The 23,889-nt window shown below is 29.2% G+C and overlaps 1 protein-coding gene across 2 annotated transcripts in view; it reads left to right on the top strand.

The window, feature by feature from the left end:
- Positions 1-552: 552 nt before the first annotated feature.
- Positions 553-23,889, top strand: part of LOC129913458 (uncharacterized) — a 199,523-nt gene continuing 176,186 nt past the window's right edge. The window contains exon 1 of one of the 2 annotated variants that reach the window (XM_055992148.1): positions 553-1,015. The gene's annotated coding sequence lies outside the window, so the exon portion shown is untranslated. The remainder of the gene's footprint in view (positions 1,016-23,889) is intronic. The other variant, XM_055992149.1, reaches the window with a different exon arrangement.

Genomic DNA, 23,889 nt, shown 5'->3' on the forward strand with positions numbered 1-23,889 from the left:
CGTCGTTTTTCTTCATCAAAATCTTAACTCACCTCTAGTACTAAGAATAAATTGGGTTTCTTATTCAATTGGTGCAAATCTTTCTTCCAATTAGACATTTTGAATAACTCATTTGCCTTTTTACCTACCTCAACAATTTAACAATTATCCCATAAATTATCCCAAACACAAACTAATTTATTTTTTTGACCCTCGACACAAAAAAGGGAAATTTCAAATATTCACCACAATAATTCAACCATTACACATGCTCACCATTTAAGGAGAATTGTATAACACTTTTTCCCCTTTTTCACTTCCCCTACCAAACACTTGTTGGATCACAAAACTTACTATACCAAATGGGTTGAATGAAGCACGTGCTAGTTGGGGGTGGTTTTTAGCTCAAATGATAACAGCTCTCTATGGTGAATTTGGTATAAAAAAAAAACAGCCAGTAAGTGGTGAATTAGTATATGAAATTCCTTTGTTCGTTGGTATATCCTCAATATGAATGGGTGGTATGAAGGACTCCTTTTAATATCCTGGTGGTAAATGAATGCCGAGATTTGTCTTCAGTTCAAATTTCAATGTCCTGCCAATTGGATGGGCAGCTATAACGGTCCGGTCGTATGTCTATTTGTTGGTTTTTAACGGTTTTTTTTTTCAAGAAGTTCGTTTTAGGTCCCAATTTCGGTTGTTTTTTTGTGTAACTAATAAAGTTGCGAACGGTACGAAAAGTGTTCTTTTTTTGTTTTAGTGCGTGTGGTCACTTAGACAAAAAAAAAGTTGAAAAAATAAAAAAAAACCGGCACATTTACCGGTTTACAAGTTTAATGGCTATCTAATTCCCTTTAAGAAAATTGTAATAAAAAAAAAAATTCAATAAAAATAGAAATTTATATTTAAGTTTAGTGCTTAAGTGTGGTGAAAGGTGTTTACTTGTTTTTTTTTTTTTGTCTGTGTGTAACTATAAAGGATAATTCAAGTCATAAAAAGGATATTACTCTACCTGGACGAAAAGGAGACTTAAAATGTAAATTATGGGTATTTTTTTTGTTCTTTTTTTTTTATAATCTTAACAAGAAAATCTCCTTGAGGATTCCTACAGGAGGACAATAAAAACCTTTTTCAACACTCTGACACATAGTAGGTACATTAGCACGTGTGCTGGTTGGTTTCGTATAGGCACAGACAAGTAGTTCGGTTTTATTGCATTAAATATTCAATCGTTCAACTTTGAATATTTAATAAATAAAAACACACTCTGTAACTGGTAAGAATTTCTATGTTAGGAAAGGAAACAAGATCTTTATGGTTTTAGATAGGTAAGAGGTTAGGGTATAGGTAGGTTTGAAAATGCAAGACATGACCATCAACAAGAGAAGGATACCTACCAATTCTATATCTACCAGAATATAACATCCTGATGCTGCTCCTGCATGTTGGTCACATACGATATGTTTTTGTGGTAGATAGAGAGACTGAAAGGATGTTGAAGGCCCAAGGAAACATCATCATCATCATGCAAATGGGTTATCTTTCAACATTCTCACGTAAAGGTGGTTCGAATGAAACGTCCAATTATACGGTAACTGAATCTATACATCTTCTTGTAAATTTGTTGCTAAGACACATGAAATTAAATCGAAGAAGATGAGAGACGAGAGACGAAAAAGGAACACAACTTTTCATATATAGAGTAGTTATATTGTGGGTTAAGTTCTTGTTTTATCTTAGTTTTAGATTTTTTATAGAAAAATAAGGAGGAGGAGGACCTTCAGATGGTACACAGTATAGTAAAGTGCTTTAGGAAATTTGAGTGCATTTTGTAAGATTTAAATATATATTTTTTGTTGTCCCCCCCTGCAGATGCTATAGCTCAAGTGTTCTTAGGGTAAAAATCTTATAAAATCAACATTCAAAAAGTTGTGGTTTATGCAAAATTACTTGTGGATAGGATATCAACTACATTGTTGGCTGGCATGATGGTATTACTTGAAATTGAATGCAAGAAGTTTTATTTTTTTTTTTTTGTATTTTTATAAGGATGATGGTTGAGTGGAATTTCAAGAAGAGGGGGGTTTTTTAAGGATTTTTGCCTACTTTTTTGATTCAATAAAAGATGTTGGGAAAGAAGGCAATCTATAATATATGGATGTTATAAGGTTTTTAGAAATAAAATTTTATTGAAATACAATATTAATAATATTTTGTATGAAATATGATATAGAGTGGAAGGAATTGGATAAAAATAGGAAAAATATTTTTAGAAGGAAAATTGATAAGTATTCTATAAATGTTATGGTTCATTTAACTGACCTTTAGTTGTTAAAGTAATTCTGAATTTTGAAAATAGTTTTTGCAAGGATCAATTTTAATAAGCCATACATTGTTAGGGGATCACAAAGTCAGTATATTGAAATAGTGACCAAGTCATGATCGACTAAACTAAAGGACCGCTCCTAAAATAGGTGCCCATGGTGCAAAAATTAACAAAGTCGAATAGGTACCATAAAAAAAAAATATTTAGCCTGTAATTGAAATTAATCACATAATATTTAATTTTTTTTGAAATGGTTTGCGTTTTACCAACCAACAGCTGTCAAACCCTTATTGTAAATCTCGATTGATGCCTTTTATAAAAATTAAAATAACATTGATTTTTTCATTTCCATCAAAGGATGACTTAAAATAGCAATAAGTTGCTTTATTTTGAGACTTTTTCCTATTAAATTGTAGAATTTTTCCGTTGGCTAAATCTAAATATTTTTGAAATATTAACCAAAAACTACATCACAAGAATTTAAAGTTATTAAATTTACCTATACTAATATCCTAATTACATTGAATTATTATGGTATACCTAAAGTGTGAACATTTTTAATTTTAAAAGACATATTTACACGAATACGAACAAAAAATACGAATGAAAAATTTAATTTTATGAGAAATTTGATAAAAATTTATAAATAATAATAAATTAGTATAATCAAACATTGTTTTTAAGACTATCAAAATATCTTTTATACTTTTGAACATGAAACAAAGCTATTTAATTTATCTTGTTACAAAATTTTTTTAAGAAAACGAATTAAAAGCCATTAGAGCCATTAAAATAAAATAGTTTCTTAGTAGCTGGAGAAAGTCAGAAATAAAGTCAAGATAAAATATTTTTAACAAAAACAAAACAAACTTCTTTCTTATCAATGAAACACTCAAAACCGGACCAAATTGAAATGGGGTCACACTGGAAGTTGCTTTCAAATAAAGATTTGAGGTAAAAATATAAAAAAAAAAATGCAGTCGAATTGAGAACCTCCTCCTTTTTTTGAAGTTGGCTTCAAACGGTTCTATCGCCAGGCATATCGTTAATAACCCTTGTAAAAATATTTTTTATTTAAAAAAAAAAACAACCTTATTAGTTATTATATAATTTTTTTGAAAAAAAAAAAAAAAATCCATTTTGGTCAGTAAATATTTGATTTTGGCCCTATAGAAACCTTAAGCATAAGCTTAGTTCGTCAACTTTTTATATTTAATTTTTTTTTTTTAAATTTAAAATTTAATATTGGTAGCTAATTAGTTAACTTGTACAAAGTAAAAGCAGAAAAAATGAACTTAGAGAGTTTTATTTGATATTTGTTTAAGACTGTTTCATGGATTTTGTGTTAAGAATCGTGTTTAAATGGCCCTTATTAATAGAGCCGAATTTAGCAAATCTCGATTGTAAGAAAAATATCAGTATTAAATAAGTAAATAAACAGGTAAATAAATAAATAAAACATAATGTACATCTCATTTCCAAACTAAGAAGACGCTTAGAAACAGTTTACCTCCTATAACTAAGTCCATTTTAAAATGATAGATTTTTTTAAATATAAATGTTTTACAGACGAAATTTTTATTTAAGAAATAAACAAAGACTTAATTTACAAGGTCTTGAAACATCCAACTTGTAGAGAAGATAATTGAATCGGTGATTGTTAAAACAACATAAGTGAAATTTAAATTTTTTTGTAGGAGAGAAAAAAACCGCTATAATTTCCATGACGCGACCGAATTTACAATGTTTTGACAATTTTAATACCTCAATTGACATTCTTAGACTTCAAATTGACTATTTTAACAACAAAATTGGCTTTCTTTTCAAAATTATAGCAGTTTTGGTCTCGCCTTATAAAAAATTTAAAAAATCACTTATGTTGTTTTAACAATCATCGATTCAATTTGACCTAATATTATTTTGAACGCCTCAAATCTCTGTATAAATTAAAGTTACTCTAATGTTTATGCTTTTGTTTTTATTCAAATTTGATATTTTGAAGAAATTTCAAAAGTAGATAGTATAAAAAAATTAAATCTGTTTTTATAATAATTAATTAAACACCGTTTTAAATGATCTTTTACAAAAAGCCAAGTATGGCATTTTATTTCTTGTATAAAAAGGTATTTTTAGAAAAAAAATTTCGAAAATCGTTGGAGTCGTTTTTAAAAAAAAAATAATTTTTTATAAATAAAAATTTTCTAACATTTTTCAAAAAAAAAGTTGGTAGGTATGCGATTTTGAAGAAATAATTAATTTACACATAAAAACGAAATTTAAAGATTTTTCGTCAAACCGTTTTCAAAAAATTGATATTTCGAAAAAATTTTTGAAATATTTAAAAAAAAATCCAAAAGTGTGTTTTTTGAAAATTTTCTTAAATTTTAATATTAACTTTACTTAAACACTCTTGTATAAAAATTTTAGTTAAAAGCGGATTAGTCTTGTACGAGTTATTTATAAATCAAAAAAACCGTTCTATGACAGGTACCGTTAATAACGGTAACAAAAAATATTTTTTTACTTCAAAAGTTGGCTCTTATGTGTAATACTTCACACAAAAATTTTAATCAATATCGTTAGAGCCGTTTTGGAAAAAAAATTTACTTTTCAATTTCCGTTATATATCAGGTACCGTTAGTTTTGGTCATACAAATAAAATTCTAATTTCCCCTCTAGGGAATCACCCAAAACTGCTAAATACCAAGTTTGAAGAAAATCACTTCACTCGTTTAGGCTGCAGCTCCAGATAGATACAGACACAGAGACAGACAGACAGAATTGCCGGACCCACTTTTTATTCATTCTCCATCATCGTAATATCACGTAAAATTCTTATCTCGAGTTCGATTTTTTTTTACGAATCCTAAACTTGCCCTATAGTACCTATATCGCAAGTAAAAAATGCACAAAGCCTGTTATTTAGATTAATGTTGCATCAAGAAATTGGTCTATTAGTATTTCAAACCCGAAACTCAAAAACTGATAAATCATGTTTATTTTTGAAGAGTAAACACTTTTTCGATTGGGTCTGTAAAAGTATAATTAAAATCAAATGTGATCAGATAAAATTATCTGTCTTTGCAAGGTAAACAACAATTTTTTGTTATTAAATAAATTAGCATCACTTCAAAAGAATACATTAAAGAATTGCACACGTTCTGGTCAAATTTGTATAAACTATTCTTTTAGTGTGGTCACGTTTTGTTTTGCTTTATGTTTTATTGAACACACTACCAGTGTTGCCGCGATGAAAAAAGCAGACAGGGCCATTTTGAATTTTTTTGAGGGCCATTTGACAAAAGTGTGGGCCAAATATTTTACTAAAAAAACTTTTCCTTTTCCGATTTCATAAACATTCAACAAGCTTTTAAAATTTTAAATGATGTTTTTTGTATGGGACAAACATCATTTTAGGATGTAAAAGCCTGATACATATTTCAAAGGGCTTTATTGGCCATACATTTGTTGAATCTTATTAGTTTACAAAAGAAATAAAAGAAAAACACAGATGTAGGGGAAAGGTGCGAACAGTGAGACAGTGCAAACAGTGAGACAATCCATTTTTCTCTTTTCTGAAAATAAGCACAGTAACGCTAGTTTGGGTCAAATAGTTTATTTCTCCGTCTGAGTCTTTTAATTTTGTCCCGACTAAATTAAAGCTGTCCATTTTCCTACACCGTAAAATATCAGACAAAATCAGGTGAAAGTAGTTTTTGGAGTATTATAAAAAGAGTGTATAACACAAAAAAATCTGGTTAGTGGTATGTTCTTTCATAAAAAAATATCATGTAATTAGAATTCCTTCTCGGTTTTTTTGTAATTTTATATTTTTCCGAAAAATGACAAAAAGTAAACAGTGAGACATAGATTTTTAAAAAATTTATTATTTTAGCATGACTTCGTAGTGCATATGATTTCATAGTGTTTTTTCTTTCGTTTTTTTTTTGGCTTTTTGTTATTTTTTTTTTTGAAAAAATGGGTTAAAGTAATATAAATTAATTAATTATATACTTGTCAATTACCTAATTATTTGACGTTTTCGTTAATTTTTTTTTCACCTAAGAATGTCTCACTGATCGCACCCATTGCAAACAGTGAGACGTTTTGACTTTTTCTACATTTTAGTCCAATGTGATGCTCTCATTCATTCTTTAACTACAAGTTTTTTTTTGCAACATTAAGATAAAATATGTCTTAAACTGACTTCAAAGTTTCGTTAAGCTATCTTGAAAACATTCTAAGACAGGGATGGAAAATGGCATTTTTTAATTGTACTGAAAATTTTATTTGTATTGTACTGATATGGGTACAATTGTATATATTGAAATATATTTTTCACACGAAGAATTAATTTAAAATTAAAAAAAAAACGTTATATTTGCAAAAACCCTTAAATTTTCCATATACATTTCATTATTTTCTGCATAAAAGTGTAATTTATATTTAATTTCGGTATAAAAGTACCTACATATTCACAGAAGACTACAAGTATTTAAAACATTTTTTAAAAAATGCAAAAACTGTGAGGACCCAAAAAAAAAATGCAATTTTGGTTTTTAGATTAAAATATTTGCTGATTAATGTCGAAAAAAATAACACAGCTTGATCAGTTTTATAAATATTTTCAAGACAAGTCACTACAAAAAAAAATTTTCAAAATCTTTGGAGCCGTTTTTTTAGAAACTAATTTTTTATAAATATTTTTTTGGAAAAAAAGTTTTAAAATAAAATTGGTATGCCATTTTGTAGAAATCACTGATCAACATCTAAAAACTAAATTTCCAAAAAAAATTCATTGTCCCGTTTTCCAAAATTTGATTTTTCAAAAAAAAAATTTCAAATTTTTTTTTTAAATCCAAAAATTATTTTTTTTGAAATTTTATTTTTGGTTTGTATTTAAATTATATAAATGCTTCTTCACAAAAAGTTTCGTTGAATTTTTTTTCATTGAAAGATAGACCTTAGCTTAAAACTAACACTTGAATTTTTTAAACAAAATCTTTGGAGCCGTTTTTGAGATATTTCAATTTTGCTAAAATCGTTATATGACAAGTACCGTTATTTTTGATCCAAAAAAATGAATTCCAAAAACCCCTCTGGAGAGTCGCCAAATAACGCTACATACCAAGTTTGACATTAATCGGTCCATCCGTTTAGGCTGTAACTCCTTATACAGACAGACAGACGGACTTCCGGGACCCACTTTTTTGGCATTGTCTACCATCGTAATGTCATGGAAAAATGTTATCTCAACTTTTTTTTTTGTACGAATGCATAACTTAAAATATAGTACCTATATCGCAAGTAAAAAGGGTGTCTCACTGTCCGCACCTCTCCCCCATACATTTTAAACTATTAATAATTCCTATCTTCGTGACCTTATTTTTGAATACAAATTCAATCCTAAGATTTAAAGCCAACATAGCGATGCATAGCGACGATTTATATGTAATTTTGTAAGGCCTTTTAATTATTGCTAAGCACGATATGAAGAGAAATCTACTAAAATTTGGATTCGTGGGCCATTTCTAATTGGCCCGGACAAAGGGCCAAAATATAAAATAGTGGGCCAAATGGCCCGATCGGGCACTTTGGGAAGAAAACAAGGCATTCTTTGAATTTCAACCCATAAATTTCTTCATTCCTCATCAAAAACCCTGCCTTTTTGTATTTCAAGTTTACAAAGATTACTTAATAAAACATGACAGACACAATTAGCATTATTTGATAGTTACTTAAAGTTCTTTAAATATCAATGAATAGCAGCTACCTACTTCCTCTTTAAAAGTTCATAAAAATTTACATTTCCGTAAAGTCTTTAAATACTTAAGACCCCCCCCTATAAATAGTTTACTAAATAGTATCAAAGACTTTTTGGCTTCAAAATAATAACAAAATCATTTAATTTAACAACAATAATACTTATAGTCTTTCTCTTTTATATAGCCCTTCCCCCAAAGAGGGCATTCGTTTGATACTTAAGAACATTTACCTAATTGAACTATACCTTGACTCTGCGAGAGTAAAATCGAGAAATCCTTTTATCCTATTAGGTATACAAAGTAAATAGATAAATGGTATACCTCCATTATATACAAATAAACAACCTTAGGTATATACACATTCTGCACCAAAAGCAAAACATAAGACTCAAAACCATTCAAAAGTATAACAATTTTTCTTTAAAGCTAAATCCTAGCACAACAAATGAGATTCCATTTAAAATTTTTCCCGTGAGAGCTTTTTTCTCGAAGAATAACAACTTAAACAAAATAAAATATAAGCAAAACAAAATCAAGAAAGAAATCTTTCTTTTCCCCTTTAAAACTAAGATGGGTATAGATAACATCTTGAGGCTATAATGTACCTACACATAAGCTGAAGCTCCCTCCCCAACCTATCAAAAAGGAACCTCTCTTTTTAGTCTTCGATAGTTTTCTTCTTTTTTTTTTTTTTAAGAAGAAGAAAATACTATAAATTTCCTTTTTCGTTTTGGTTCAAACACAGGTAGAAGAACATACCTGTACTCGAGTCGAAGAAGAAGACGAAGAAGTCGGAAGTCCTCTTGTGGACCCCAACTCTTTATCTCTTTTTATATTTGTTTCTCGTCTCTTTAGTAGTAGAAACTCCTCAGATTATGTGAAATATTTCCCTATAACGTACCCCAACGTTGGCTTGGCTGTCTGAACCAGAGAACGTCTCAACTCAATTGTTGTAATAAATCTTTGAGCATAGAATTTCCTTAAAAAAAAAAAAAAAAAAAAATACACAACAACTATATAATGCCTCTGTTATCCTTTCTACGTAAAGATTCTCTCCATAACAATAGACTATGGGAATATTTCAAATAAATTATTATAAATAAAATAAATTACCTGGGTCTTTGCCGTGTCTCACAACAAAAGTATTCTTCCTCCATAACAATAATGCAGAGAAAAGAGATATGGAAACCGATACAAATAAGTCGTTTGTTGACTATGGAACAGTGGCGTATTGAGGGGGGGGCTCAGGGGGCTCAAGCCCCCCCCAAGCCTTCAAGATCATGTTTTTATTTAGCTGATTTCATCAAAATGTACATGATTAATTGAAACTTGTTCGTAAATCTTAGAGATTTAGAGGCATCACAGATGCTCGAGCCCCCTCCAAATTCTAAAACGGCTGTTTGGGTTTGTTTGAGTAAGAGCCTTAGCTGACGATGAGGGTTGTAATAATTTTTTTTTTCAGATTTTAGTCCAATTCCGAATTCTTTAGATAATTTTCTTAGTATTTTGACGTCCAATTACATTACCATTAAATTTTTGCAATACTTCTTATGCATTCTCAAAACGCCGTATTTGATCATATATTTACTTTTTTTTTATTAATATTTTTCTCAAAGATATTGGAAATATAAATTTTTGATCAAAATCTCAAAATCTAAGTGGTCAACAGGTTTCTTTAAGAAAATTGCAGTTTGCGCTTCCGATTAGGATTAAAGAGCAACATATTACGAAAAAACATATATATTTCGAATTAAACATCAAAAAGAATTTCATTCAAATTAGTTTTTGAGACTTTCACGTTCTGATTCACTTTTTGCGTATTCACTTGCCGAAAGTGAAATAGGTGTTCTGCATTTTTTAACTCATTTAGATTTTCTAATCGAATTCAATTCACTTTGTTTCTGTTCGTGAATTTGGGGGCCTTTCTCAATGAATCTGCAACTGCAGTAATTTCAATAGAAACAAAATAAAAATGGAAGATCCTTCAGTTTTGACAATTAGAAGCAATTTCGAAGTTTTCAAAACCGATCGAAATGAAGAATATTGATATTTATTTCACGTGAAATTGAAAAGTGATTTGAATTCACTTTCGTTCGAATTGCGGAACATGGCCACATATAACGAAAATATTGGTGAGTTTAGCCCAAAAACTCTTGACGTGATAGGAATAAATCTGTAAACAGTTTTGGATTCAGCACATGACAAAGTTCGAACGAAATAAAGAGTTTTTTTAAGGATGACTCAACTCCTTGCTGTTTAAACTGTTTGGGACACAAGAACTTTGAAAAAAAACTAGGTACCTACTCTGAATGTGAAAGGAGGAGACAGTAGTACGAATCTGTCTAGAGCAGTATAATGCTACTTTACCACTTTCAGTACCGCAGCACCAGCGTTTAACTCTCGATGAAAGATTAATAAAAAGAAATGAAATTTTTTTCGCGCATTAACCCTCTAAAAAATGTTTGAAAAATTTTCCAGCCCCCTCCAACATTTTTTCTGGATACGCCACTGCTATGGAACTATTATGGAGTGGAGCTCGGAAGCCTTGAAGGCATAGAAAAGGATTTACATAGATAAGTCAATTGAATGCCGATTGTTTGGTTATAGGTCGCACACATTCACATTAATATTTTATATTGAGAAAAAAAAAAAATAGATACTTTTTTGGAATTATTATTTTTACATTAATAGCATTATGTCAATGTCGTAGGAAGAGTTCTTAGTTCATCATTATGGCTTAAAGGAACTTATATTTTTGTTTTTTCTTCCAACTCAATAAACTCAATAGAGATAGAATATTGAAGGAATAAAAAAAAGGGAAATTAACCTTATGATTGGATTGGTGGCGTGCAGATTGCAATAGCATTATCCTTTATTGGATTTTTGTTTTTTGTTTTTTTTTTTTTATTTGCGTTTGTCGGGGTTTTGTTTCTTCATCTGGATGATATCTTTAGGGAAATAATATTATATCAGGATTCTTTTTCTTGAGTCGCATATAAAAAAAAATGCAATGCCAAGCCATTTCTGAAACAAGTGGTGCGTTAAATCCGCAAAGAAGATTTGTTGAAGAGATGAATTTGAGATTTGCAGCAAATAAAAATAAATAAAGAGAGGATGAAAATAAACTTAACCGGAAAAAACTGATAAGGGATTTGAAAAGGAAAAAAAAAAATGATAAAGTTCAAAAACAGATGATGTAGTTTTTTGATGTATTAAAAATAAATGAAAAACTTGTTGATGGTGGTTTTGAGTTTTTTGTAGAATCAAGAGAGTTTCTTTGAAATTGGACTTTTTTATAAAATATTTTGGATTTTTATTTTTTTTCTAAAAAAAAAAATTGGTTCAACTTAGAACTTAAATTATAGTCAAAATAGACAAAATTGGTTTTAAAAGTTATACCTAGAAAAACTGATATATCTTGGCGGCATTGACCGAAATCAATCGGTTATTTATTGGTTTTTCCAAGTGGAACCACCTTATTATATAATCACATGTCACCGATACGAAGATAGGTTTTTTCTTTTACTTAAAAAGAGGTTGTCTGTAAAGCCGGTTTACGGACGATGATTTTACGTGATAACGTCGTAAGAAAACAGGTTGTGTGCTTTTAAAATGAGCCATTTGAAGCGTTTATTTATTTTAATACAGTAAAATAAGGAGAAAAAAGGGGTAAATCTCGGAATGAATGTTAGTAGAAATTTTTTTTGCTCAATATCTTCCTTTTACCATTCTATAACATATCTCAAAAGTCTAGAAAAATCTCATGTCCGCTTGTCGCGATTTCAAGGTCAAATCGCGAAATGGAGATTTTCAAAATTAGCAAAAATAGGATATGGTATTATATACACATATGATACATGATTTCAAGGTATTTTTTAATGCTGATTCCAAAAAATCTAAAATCAAGACAATCTGACGTCTCTGGAAAAAGTTATACCTGTTTTTCATCTAACAACTCATATTATTATAACAGTTGCAAACTTACTGCCGAAAAACCCTTAAAAGTTATGGTAGATGAACCAAATTTTGCATGAAGATTTTAGAATCCATCATTATTAAAAATCAAAACAATCCACTACAAAAAATATATATACCTACGAAATAATGGTATTTTTTGATGGAGGGGCAAATTTTAGGATATGCACTAAAGAAGATTCTTGTTCATCTTAGGAATAAGTGCAAATAGGCTAATTTTTTCATTTTAATCTTTGTTTGGATATTCTTTAACTACCCTTAAAAATCTAAAAAAATCTCATGTCCGCAAGTCTTAATTTTCTTGGTTTGAAGATAAGGTGCAGATTTGAAAAAATTGAAAAACTACTCTTCAGATATTTGTGTCAGATCAACATGAATAAGGTACATTACTTTTCAGGGATGGTCATATTGATTTGTTTGTGGGTTTTGTTGGAATCAGCGTTAAAAAATACCTTGAAATGATATGGGTTATGTTGGTATACAATATACATATAAGAATCTAAAATTTTCTTATTATTTTTTTTAAATCTGCACCTAACTTAGTTTAACCTGGAAAATAAGAACTTGCGGTCATGAGATTTTTTTAGATTTTTGACATAAGTTATAGAATATCCAAACAAAGATAGAAACAAAAAAATTAGCCTATTAGCACTAATTCCAAGATTGTACCAGGATGTTTTTTAGTGCACATCCCAAAATTTCCCCTTTTCTCAAAAAATACCATTTTGTCATAGATATAAATGTTTTTTTGCATTGCATTGTTTTGATTCTTAATGATAATGGATATGAAAACCCTCATGCAAAATATGATTCCGCTACCATTACTTTTAAGGGTTTTTCGGTAGTAAGTTAGCAACTGTTATAATAATATGGGTTGAAAGATGAAAAACAGGTATAACTTTTTTCAGAGACGTCAGATTGCCTTGATTTTAGATTTTTCGGAATCAGCATTAAAAAATACCTTGAAATCATGTATCATATGTGTATATGATACCATAGCCTATTTTTGCTAATTTTGAAAATCTCCATTTCGCGATTTGACCTTGAAATCGCGACAAGCGGACATGAGATTTTTCTAGACTTTTGAGTTATGTTATAGAATGGCAAAAGGAAGATATTGAGCAAAAAAAAATTCTACTAACATTCATTCCGAGGTTAAATCCTTATTTGACTGGATTATTTCAAACAATCATAATTTACAAGCAAAAGCTAAAAAAAATAATTTTTTTCTTTTCTCATTATATAAATTTTTTTATTTTGAAAGCTCACAAAAAAAAATTATACCATTAAAAAGCCAAATATTTCTTCTAAATAATAAAACCATTTTTAAATTTTTACAATGAGCAAAAAGTATTAAAATAATTTATTGAAAACAATCTTTTCTTATGAAAAAAGTGAAAAAATCACTTCACCCAAAAACTCATTTTTTTGATACAACAACCTATAATAAATTTTATACCACCTGAAAGCTTATTGCTTCAGCTCAAAATATATATAGGTATAGATCATGTCTATTAGACATGTATCATATGTGTATATGATACCATAGCCTATTTTTGCTAATTTTGAAAATCTCCATTTCGCGATTTGACCTTGAAATCGCGACAAGCGGACATGAGATTTTTCTAGACTTTTGAGTTATGTTATAGAATGGCAAAAGGAAGATATTGAGCAAAAAAAAATTCTACTAACATTCATTCCGAGGTTAAATCCTTATTTGACTGGATTATTTCAAACAATCATAATTTACAAGCAAAAGCTAAAAAAAATAATTTTTTTCTTTTCTCATTATATAAATTTTTTTATTTTGAAAGCTCACAAAAAAAAATTATACCATTAAAAAGCCAAATATTTCTTCTAAATAATAAAACCATTTTTAAATTTTTACAATGAGCAAAAAGTATTAAAATAATTTATTGAAAACAATCTTTTCTTATGAAAAAAGTGAAAAAATCACTTCACCCAAAAACTCATTTTTTTGATACAACAACCTATAATAAATTTTATACCACCTGAAAGCTTATTGCTTCAGCTCAAAATATATATAGGTATAGATCATGTCTATTAGACATCTACAAAGAGAGCTAGAATTTTTTGAACTCCATCAAATTTCATTAAAAAAAGCAAAATAAACATGTAAATTTATATTCTCACGCTATTAAATCAATTCTTTTTTAACAATCTATAAAAATTTGTACACCATCTACAAGCTTATTGTCTTAGCTAAATATATATATATAGACCAAGTCTATGAGACATCTACAAAAAGAGCTAGAATTTTTTAAACTCGATGAAATTTTATTAAAAAAAGCAAAAAAAAACATTTATTTTTATGTTCCCATGCTGTTAAATGAATTTTTTACCTAACACCTTATAGAAAATGTTATACCATGTGAAAGCTTATTGTTTCACCTTTCAAATGATGTATCAATCTCTCAAAGATGCCTACAAGAGAAGTTAGAATTTTTTAAAGTGAACCATGTCGAATTTCCAGACTGAGATTACGGTACTTCCCACACTGGTGGCTGTTCATGGCGCAACAGATCTCCACTGGTGGTATGATGTTTTTCGCAAGTTTCTTGATTTAACATTGTGTGGCTTGTAGTTAGTCTAGCATTATGTGTGATTTACCAAATGAAAGGCAATTGTATCAGGATGCTCATAAATGTTTAATCAAATTTCTATCTGCTCTTGGTAAAAAGTTATAACCTGTTGAATTCTAAAATTTTATTTTACCGTTATCTCAAAATTGTGTTTACGAAAATGATTGAAATTTCGCACACATATAGTCGTGGTCATGGTCTATCATTATGCCGTATATAATATTCCTATATATATTAAAGAAAAAAAGATAAAAATAAAAAACGATGAAAATCGGTTAAAAACGGCAAAAAAAACTGTTTTTTTAAAAACTTATTTTTATCCGTATTCAGTGAAAACTCTTTTAACGATTCCAATTTTTTGCACATGTATGCGCATTTATCAGCCCTACATGTCCTATATAGCTTGAAATTTTTTGAACGATCCAAAAAAAACTACCCAAAAATACCCCTAAAAAAGTAGGTATTTTTTAAAAATTCATATTTCGAAACGCAAAGTGTTGGAAAAAAATCCGTATTAGACGCCTATTTTTTTTTCCTTCATCTTTCACCTTTACCACCATTAGGATTGTCAAAAAAAATTTCCCCTACCCATAATCAACATTTTTTCATACCCACAACACCTGATCAACGTTCAAACAAAACGTTATAGCATAGTTCCAGAATTTTTTAAAATTTTTTCTTAAATGCAGTTATCCTTTAATCAGTCTTTTATGTCTATAGCAAAAAGAATCAACTCTCTACGACCACGCGTTTAGATTTTAGCCCAAATGTCAATTTTCCGTTTTACCCCTGTTTACCCTATTAAATGACATAATTTTCAAAAATCCTTCATTTGGATTAAACTTTAGGTTATTATCTTTCAAATAAACTACAGGAGATTTTTTATCTCTAATAGTTTATTTTTAATTTTGAATTGAAATTTTTTTCCGCACTGCGAAAGTGCGAGAGTGGAACGGGAAAAAATGGCGTCACTTTTTTGTGGTGGCTGCCATGGTTCATCAATTTATAAGACGTTATCACGTCAAAAATGTTGCAGCAAATAGCACAATTGACATTCACACTGCGATAATTTTTGTGGAAAAAAAAAACCCAGTCATACGAGTGAGGCGTCAGGAGAACATCTTAAAGCAAATTTGGAATTTTTCGATATTTTGAACTTTAAAAATTTCGTAAGCACTTGCGTGCTTTAAAATAGATTTTAAAATAAGGTTGCCACATAGAAGTTCCCATTTTAAAAGTAGTAACTCTTTTTTTTTTCATTTTCTCTATCAACTGGTCTTTATGAGATGAATAACTGGACCCTTTTCTACATTTTATGTCTATAACTATTTTCCCATAGCAAATTGAAACCTGTATCCATATATAAAGAATTGATCTCGGCAAAAATTCTTTTTCAATGACATATAATAACTCATCATTATTGGACAATTACCATTGTCCTTTTCACTAAATACTAAAAAGTTTCTACACGATAAAAATATTTGAAAATTAAGTAGAAAAAAATTGATTTTTGTTTTTCTTTTATTTTGAAACATCAATTTTATAAAATTGTTCAAAATTATGTGTGTATTATATTTACTTGCTCTTTAAGGGAATTATTTTATTGATTTCGAGGTTTTAATCCAAACTAACATTACGATGGTGGAGAAATCTAAAGAAGTGGTTTTCTTCATGACGTCCGTCGCACAGTGGTCAAAATCAAGAATCTAGGTGGACAAAATTATTTTTTGTTTTGAAATGAGAACTTTTATTGTTTTTATTAAAATTTAACTACCTATTTGTTTAAACATTTTTCGAATATTAATTCAATTTAAGAACATTTTTTTGAAATATCACATATTAAACCTTTAAATAAGAAAAGCCGTTTTCTTGTCCGATTTGAAGGGTCTTCACAATTCAAACAAGATCTAGAATCTGACTTTAATTTTTAAGTGCTTAAATTTCTTCCACAGTTAAAAAAAAAATCATTTTCGACACTTCACTTTGCTCAGCACGATCTTGAAGTTTGACAGTTGAAACTTGTAAGCACCTGATTAGAATCGATTGCTATCAATGCTTACACTTTGGGCTGACGTACCACCTATAACACGGTGTAACACTCAAAATATACGCGGGCGGAGACATATCACGTTTTGTAGAGCTAGTCGCACTGATTACGAAACGGTATTTAAAAAGTCCCTAACACCCCCAAAATTTGGAGTTTTTCACCCATTGAAAAAAATCTAGCTTCGTCAAATTTTTACCCATTTTCGATTTTTTTTACAGTTTCTGATAGGAGATAAATATACCTTTTTTAACAATGTATAAAACATGTAACTTGGTTAAACCACCTAGAAATTATAAGCTGTCAAAGTTCAAAAATTCCATTTTTTTTCGTCATTTACCTACCCAACTTCGACATCAATTTAAAGTATATATTTTCACAACAAATTGCTGTTTTAAAAATATATTGTAAAATAATATTTATTTCCAAATCAAACTAGGAATTTTTTATGAAAATCAGTTTAAAATTGGCTTAGGAAAACAAATTTTACGATTTCAACCCAGATACCTACAGAAATTCGAACTTTTAGGTATTGAACAAAAATGTTGTTTTGGCACGTAGTAGGAAAACTAGGGCGCCAGGATTTGATAACGGGTTTTTGTAGAGGAGTTCAATACAAACATTTTTTTCTTTGGAAGGTTGGTCTATCTCCCCCCGTTTAGGTAGGAGGGGCAGTTTTCTAAAAAAAAATTATCAAAATAAAAAAAAATTATTAAGAAACAACGGCAACACTTACAGTTATAAATGATAACATTTCCGAAAGTCTAAATGGTACATTTAATTTTAATTTTTAAATCAATATATTATAACCAATATTTTTTAAAATAATCGATTTCAAAGATAAAAATAAAAAAGTTTAAAAACTCATTTTATACTATTTTTTTCTGACTGTGAATTTTAATAAAAAAAATGTCTCACACAGAAAACTGCCTCAATTGATTCCTTATCGAACAGTGAAAACTATATTTTTCTATGTCTTCTAGTTTTTGAGAAAATTGAAAAAAGAAAAACAAATAAAAACAAAAAATATTTTGAAAAAATTTTCTTAAAAACTAGATGACATAGGAAGCATTTATGTTCAGCGTTTGATTAGAAATCAATTTAGGCATTTTATTTTATAAGAAAATTTTGTATTGAAATCCACAGTCCTTGTCCTTACAAAAATTGTATTAAATGTAATTTTTTAAACTTTTTTTTACAAATTTTGACTTTAAAATCGATTATTTCAAAAACTATGTAGGTATTGCCTGCAATTATGTAACTTGATTTAAAAACTTAAATAAAGTGTGAAATACTGACTTTTGAAAATGTATCATTCATAACTGTAGGTATTGCTGTCATTTTTTATTTTTTTTTTTTTTTATTTTGAGTTATTTTTTAGAAAATTGCCCCTCCCTCTTAAACGGGGGGAGATAGACCCCACCTCCTTTCATAGTAACAAATGCTTGTATTTGACTAATCTACAAGACTCTGTTACTAATTTTTACCTCCTTAGTTATCTTACTTTAGTAAAAGATAACTTTAAGTTACTAAAGCTGAATATATTTAACAACAGTTAATACAAATTATTACCTAAATGTAAAACAAAATTTAATGAATAACAAAAATATTACACATACGCCCCATTGACTGTTTAATTTTCAGCTTTATTTTTAATTCTTGAAAAGTTGATACCTACATAATCATGAAATGGTGTCGAAATAGATTTTTGAAGGAGTATTGAGTATGAGTATGAATATGGGTAGAAACTACGATCTAATAGTACCCTAACAATAAAATAATTATATCGATAAAAAATGATTATATTATTATTGGTTTGTTGTTACACATGCTTTCTTTTGTAAACTTAATGAATACGCATAGTAGATCACGTGTAGGAATAACAAAATTGTTGAATTTCTAATGAAACCTTGAAAAATATTTAATGAACGTATTGAAAACCGAACAAAGTAACAGAGCAACTGGTCGATTAATAATCATATGTATCGTGACTTTAATAAAAAGTAAGAAAACATATTTCAGCCAGTCAATGAAATGAGAGAAGGGCCTATATGTCCCAAATAATGTAAACTCATATTTTTCTTTCGATTTTTTGAATTTTCAATAAATCCAGGAAGAAAAGTGTTAATAACTTTAGTAAGAGGATCAAACATTTGTTTGTTTTTTCTTTATATCAAATTTATTTCTTGTCTCAATTGGAGGGTTGAAAGGTTTTAAAAAAGGACTAACAAACATTTTAACCCTCTGTAGGCACACATCTTTTTTGTGACGTGGTAGGCACACGGGTGCGAATTTGTTTTATACTTTTTCATGTCGCTAGAACTTTTTTCGGTCACAATATTTTATAGAGAAACAAGTATGAAATTGATGTAGAATATTCCGAGGAATTTGAATGTAGTATTCACAATTCCGAAAAAAAATATTTTCACCCTTTTAAAGAGACTTTTTTGTGACCACTTTTTTGAAAAATCGTAATTTTTTTATTTTTGTCCTGCCAAATTCGCACCCGTGTGCCGACAGAGGGTTAATGAATGAAAGAAAATGAATACATTTTATGAAAATAAAAATCCTTATAATAAAATCCATCATAAACAAGCTTTATGAAAAAAAAGAAATCAGCAATATTCTGCAACTTTTAACTAAGAATAAATTAATTATTCCATGCATTTTCCCACATAGACAATTTTTGTGTAAAGTCTTGGATAGATGTTAACCCCATTTGCCAGCAAGCAGTTAAGATAATGACACTTTTATATTCTTTGATAACGAGCACATTGCATCTCCACCGCTAATCTATACCACACGTGAAGGAATGGAAGAGTAGAATTTTCTAAGTAAAGCAAAAGAAGTAGAAGAATTCCTACCCATCTAACGATAACGAGTCATCATTTCTGTATGAGATGAGGTGCAAGAGACTCCTGCTAGATACCATGAATGTACCATGCGCTTCTGCTATATATACCTACACCAAAAAAGGACATTCAACCAACCTTTAATGCAACTACTCAAGAAGCAAACCATTCCCATTCACATGGGTTTTTGTGGTAAGGTTTACCCAGAAAGAAACATCAACCATAGAAAACACCAGTATAATATAGAAAAGGTAAAGGTAGGTTAGTATTAAAAACAAGAAACAGCAGAAGCAGAGCAGCAGGTGTGCAATGACCTCGTTTTTAGTTTTTCATACAAAACGGATATCCTTTTAAGAACTTGCGCGCCAGGGTTGGTTTCTAAGCCCAAAGTATAGAGCATTCATTTCAATTCACTACGTTTTACCTTTTTTTGCTTTTATATCGCACTTAGTAAATCCAATAAAATTGAATGAGTAGGGGTGAAAAAAAAGTTCGGTGCCTTATACTTTGTGCCTTGTGCCAGTGCCATTGCCAGGGAAGATATGGTTGCAATAGGACGAGAGGGAGTAAAAATACTTCTCTTTTTAGTTTTTTTTTTTTCCTTTTTTTCCTTTTTTTCATATGAACAGTGGTTTACCCTTTGAATTTTTTCTTACCCTTGGTTGGAGTTTTTAACCAGAAGGACCGATGACGGCATCATCAGCAGTAGGTGAACGAATCAATGTGCACAGTAGAATATTTGGTGGAGTTAGCGGGGGCGATACAACTCAGATCAGGTGTAGCAAGAGGAACCTGAATAGATTTTGCGATGCTCTTTATTTTGTTGCTGTCGTTTTTTTTTTTTTTATTTTAATACCAATTTTTAGGGGTAAGAAATAGTTGCTTTGTATTAAGCTCTTTATTCTCACCCCTCGTATAGATACTCTGATGGGTACCTTTTTAGCTGCTGGAAGAATTCATACGTGCTGAGTTTTTCTTTTAAATGATAGGAAAAATACTTTGAGTGAAAATCGGGATTATTGGGGAGTTTTGTTAAATTTTTAATGTCATCTAGATGGTGGTTTTAGAATAATCTCATTTATGTCCACTTTCAAGAGGAATTTTTGATTTTTCGTTGATAATTTCTGAGTAACTTTTTTTTTTAATAATAAATTGGACTCAGAGATTGTCTTGAAGGTGCATATTGCAGAGAATGGCGACAGCTTAATCGCATTGAACTAATCTTTTTCGTATTGTAAAAAGAAGATCTATTCTTGAGAAACTATTTTTGCTTATTGGTAAGCAATCGTAGCTCCATAGCAAATGATTTGTGGTACCTTTAAATAATGGATCTTATGAAACTATTATCAAACCCAATACCCGTAATATATTTTTCTTAAAATTTTTACCAGAACAATACAAATTTTATAATTAAATATAAAAAATCATTGAAGAAACTTCCGGGGATAGGTTTTCGAGGTATTTTATTCTTAAATAAACGCTCTCATAAATATTTATTTTGATAAAAAATATTTTATTCATTTAGAAAGAAATGTTTCTAATTTATGATAACACTATTCATTAAAAATAATTTCTATCTCCGTGCCCAAAAAACATTTTCGGAGCTACGAGTTGTTTAAATGTTCGATTTAAGCTTTGAAGGAGTTAACTTCGTGACTACAGCTCTATTTTATACTCCGTTGAAACTTCTGACATTTTTTTTACTAATCTGAGCTCTATATTTTAGTTTCATAACATCTTCAAGCTCTATAGCCTTATAAAGCTTACTGCTCTATTAATATGCTCTTATACACTATAAAACACAACCTTCCACGAGCCATACTTAATTTTTCATACATACCTATGCTTTAAAAAGGCATTTTTTGAGAAAGACAAATGCTCTTTAGAGCCACTCAGTAGCCTTTTGATTTAATTCGTACCCATACAAACAAAAAAGCAAAAGAATCGCCTACAAACACGAAAATAAACAAAATCATAAACAGGGTGATTCATTTGCAAAACTCCTATTTATTTTTTAGAAATAATTTATCAAACAGAAAATACTTTTAATAAATATTTTGCGTAAAAACGCATTCACTGCTTGATATTTCGACAGTTGCTCGTGTATTTATAAGAAAAACTTTTCGTCTCTTTTTTGTGTTTGTTAGTCAGGTGTCAAATTTTCGGAACACCGAGATATGACTTATGATATAATAATTTTTCTTATATAAAAACTTTTCGTGCTGTGTCGCTTTCTCGTATCGCATTAGTATTTAAAACGACAATGACATTTGGGGTTTTTTTTTTTTATATTATGACAAAACCTACACCGATGTACGCGATAAAGCTACAAATTATTTTGCTTTTAAAAAACCCTAAATGTCATTATCGTGTCGCGTTTGATTTAAAAGCCTTGTCGTTTCGCGTAGGTGTGCGCTCGTTGCGTTGAAGTATTAATTTTTTTTAAATATGCTCGTAGGCAAAAAATCATCTCTTTCACTTTTAAGAAATAATTTTTTGTTACACATTGAGAGAAAATCGAAAGAACAAAATGTTCGCTAATGAAAAGAAAACTCCGCGTCAAATATGTTTGCAATTATTGTTTGTTTAAAAAGACGTCTTCAAAAAATTTTTTTATTTTTTTTTTTTTTTGTTTTGATCTGAGACACCCTTTGTCTTAAATAAAAAAGATGCTTTACAACCAGCGTTGCCAACTGAGGCATAATTATGCCTTTTAGGCATAATTTTATTAGCTAAGGCATTGAGGCTTATTTTTTGCCAAAAAGGCATAGTTTTTTTAATTCCACTTTAGATAGGTATATATTTTAAAAGTTTCTTATAATTTTTTAAATATTTTGATAAAAAGACTAAAAATTAATATATATTATTATATCTTTTAAATATAAAGGTTGTTCTAAATTTTATTTACAGAATTGGTTTTAACCATTTAACTTTTGTTAGTTTTTTTTCGAAGAATTTTGTCCACATTAATCAATTTTACTTGACGAGAATCTACAAAAGCAATTTTGTTGCTATAAAAAGCCTTAAACGCTTGCAAATAGGCGATTATTTCAATGGTGAGCAAAATTGGTAGCTAATTTCTTCCAATTATGTAAAGGAATGCCAATGTCTTAGTTCCCTTGAAAATTCCTTTCGAAGAAAATAAGTTTCCGTTTCATGACAAATAAGTTGCCTTATATACCTAAAAATTAATTAATAAAACATTCCGTTATGTGTACGTGCAATTTTTGTATTTATTTTTTTAACATAAACTAAGAAATCTAAATTGAGGCATAATTTATTTGAAAAGGCATAATTTTTTTTCAAGTTAGGCATAATTTTGAGTGAATAGGTTGGCAACGCTGTTTACAACATATCTCAAGCAATACTTTTGTAGACATTGAGATCTATAAAAGCTCTAAAAGAGTTATTCTTGTTGCTCTACCAAAATGGCTCTCTCGGTAAATGCTATGAAGTTTTTCCATACATTTTTTTAATTTTTATTTTCAAAATAATATTAAAAAATTAATATTTCTGAGGCGCGTTGTAAGATTTCGAGGTGCAATGCCTATGTTTGTGATGAAAATAAAGTAGCACATAAAATCATGCCTTCGCATGTCTTAATCATCATTATTTAAAGTATAAATATTTTTAGTAGGTACCTATAGTTTGAAGTTTTACTTTCAAAATATTTGTGTTTAAGAAATGTTTTCACAGATCAACACAAGCAACCATCTCATTGTTTTCTTTTGTTATTATGTTTTACTAATATACTAAAGCAAAATGAATTTATATTTACACTTCATAGCTCTAAATCAAATGCAAATACACTTACACAAACGCTACTGGCCACTAGGAGCTATACAAGAAATGAAATAGAGCTCTTTTTAGCTCTAAAAATCGAAAAAATAGCTCTAAATGAGTTTTTAAAGAGTTTTATTGACGCTATAGAGCTAAATGAAGTTAAAGAAGCCAAATTATTTAGCTTTAGCGCTTCTAGAGCTAGAAACGAACTAGAATTGTTACTTGGGTGACCTTTTTTGTAAAATGTTTAATCCAGACGGGCTTTTAGTTCTGTTGATAAATTTACATAAAAATTACATTCTTGTTTAGGACTTTAAAAGTTGCAGTCGTTAACCTACCTACCCCTTGTCACTTATACATGAACAAAACATTAGATTGGAGATTGTTTTAAGAGATATTGTTCGAATTTAAGATTAACCATAAAATTAAAATTTTCCGAAAAAGGGAAACAATCAACATTTTCTGCCATTTTTGTTTTTTGTTTTTAATTTTTTCCTGAAAGGCGATTTATTATCTTTGATTTGTCTTACGACCAAACTTAAAAATGTTATTAATCTCAAAA

Source organism: Episyrphus balteatus, chromosome 3, assembly GCF_945859705.1.
Source record: "Episyrphus balteatus chromosome 3, idEpiBalt1.1, whole genome shotgun sequence".
NCBI lineage: Eukaryota > Metazoa > Arthropoda > Insecta > Diptera > Syrphidae > Episyrphus > Episyrphus balteatus.